We start from the raw sequence: 1,844 nt of genomic DNA on the forward strand, positions 1-1,844 counted from the left end.
AATCGATCTTTTTTGCGGGGTTAAACCTGCAAAAAGTTAATATTTAGCATTAGTTTTTTTTTCTGAATTACTGAACTCACGATGTGAGCTCGTAAAGCTCACGACGTGAACTCATATATTTCACGTTTCTTCCGTTTTTTTATTACTGTTTAGTTTATCTACTTTACCACGAGGTGGCATCATTACCACTTCATGGTAATGGTTCAGTAGGAATTTTTAATTAGTTTTTGTTCATTTTTACGTTTTTATTATTGTTTTTGTTGCAGTAGTATATGACCTTCGGATCAAACACACCATTGACACCACCACTTGATGATCCAGAGTCAGCTTTTCATAAGAAGAAGGACAAGAACGTAGGAGGATCAAGCAAAATTCCAAAAAACGAGAGCACATTCAGAAGCTTTGAGAAGACTCCTACCAAAAAGGATTCCGGTTACGAGCCCGAATTAGAAACCGACAAAAATAGTGAACCTAAAAGCGAGCCAAAAAGCATCATGACGGACATAGCTGACATGAAAATGGAAGCCTACAAGAAAAGAATACGAGAGGACACCGATCCAGGACTTGTGCAACCCACAATTCCCACTACTACTACCTTCGAGCTTAAGGTACATATCCTTACCGCGCTAAAGGATATTCCATTTTCCAGAAAAGATCATGAAGATGCATACAATCACCTCGATGAAGTCAATGACATAGACGACTATTTCAACATTCCAAATGTCCCTCGAGAGACTGTCTTATTAAGAATGCTTCCGGTTACTTTTAAAGGAGCAGCTAAAGACTGGTTGAAGGCACTTTCACCAGGTTCAATCACCACTTGGGTACAGATGCGTGAAGAATTCCTCTAAAAAATTTTCCCACCATCTAAAGTTTCTAAACTCAAGAAGGCCATTGCTAATTTTGAGCAACAAGTGAGGGAGTCCTTGTATGAGGCTTGGGAAAGATACAAAGGGTTAATAAGAAATTGTCCCCAAAATGATCTAAAGGAGCAACAAGAGGTCTCAATCTTCTACGATGGGGTGAATGTCACGACAAGGCAACTCCTTGATTCTCAAGGACATTTAACAAATAAGAATCTCGTTGAAATTAAAAAATTAATCAAAAAATTTTCAAAGCATTCGCAGGAATATCATAACCCTTGTAATGATGGAGCTAGGGATCGGGAATGGTGCTTCGGAAGATATGGCGACGGTATTGGCAATGTTAAGTAGCATGGATAGAAGAATGACCAAGATGGACCAATCCATACACGTGATACGTGTGGGTTGTGAGAATTGTAATGGTCCACACTTGACGAAAGATTGCCATCTAGACGAAAATGGGAATAGGAAACCTCAAGTGTTCTACTCAAATGGAGACCGCTACGATGAAGATTGGAGAAAGCCGAAAAAGGAATGGTTGCCTTATGATGAGTATAAAAAGCAAAAAGAAGAGAAGTATAGGCAAACAGGCGGGGGCTTTTATCAAAAGGAGCAACCTCAACCCAAGAAAAGAGTGGACATGGAGTCTCTGCTACATAGATTCATGGAAGCTTCTGAAAATGGGCAATTAACTACATTGGTTAACGAGCGGTTACCTCCTATAAATCCCGATAATAAACCGCCGCCAGATGTCATGGCCACCACTACTGAAGAAGACACTATTTTGAGTTCTTAGAAGCCTTGGAAAAAGAGACAAAGCAGCCCGAATCACAACCAAAGCGGATAAAAATCGAAGAGGAAAAAGTTGTTGAGTTATCGACATCACGACGTGGGGATTCAATCCTCACGACGTGGGCTCAGTCTGGGCAGAAAAATTCTTCTGGTGCTCGAGCTTATCAACTTCCTTTACGATTTCCTTCA

General features: G+C 40.2%; 1 non-coding gene across 1 annotated transcript; it reads right to left on the bottom strand.

Annotated features, from left to right (window-relative positions):
- Positions 1-878: 878 nt before the first annotated feature.
- On the bottom strand, positions 879-985 carry LOC145161969 (small nucleolar RNA R71). The gene has a single exon (XR_013738824.1). It is a non-coding gene; the product is annotated as a small nucleolar RNA R71 (small nucleolar RNA).
- Between the last annotated feature and the right edge of the window lie 859 nt (positions 986-1,844).

Source organism: Lactuca virosa, chromosome 2 (assembly GCF_052849685.1).
Source record: "Lactuca virosa cultivar CGN04683 chromosome 2, Lactuca_virosa_CGN04683_v6, whole genome shotgun sequence".
Lineage (NCBI taxonomy): Eukaryota > Viridiplantae > Streptophyta > Magnoliopsida > Asterales > Asteraceae > Lactuca > Lactuca virosa.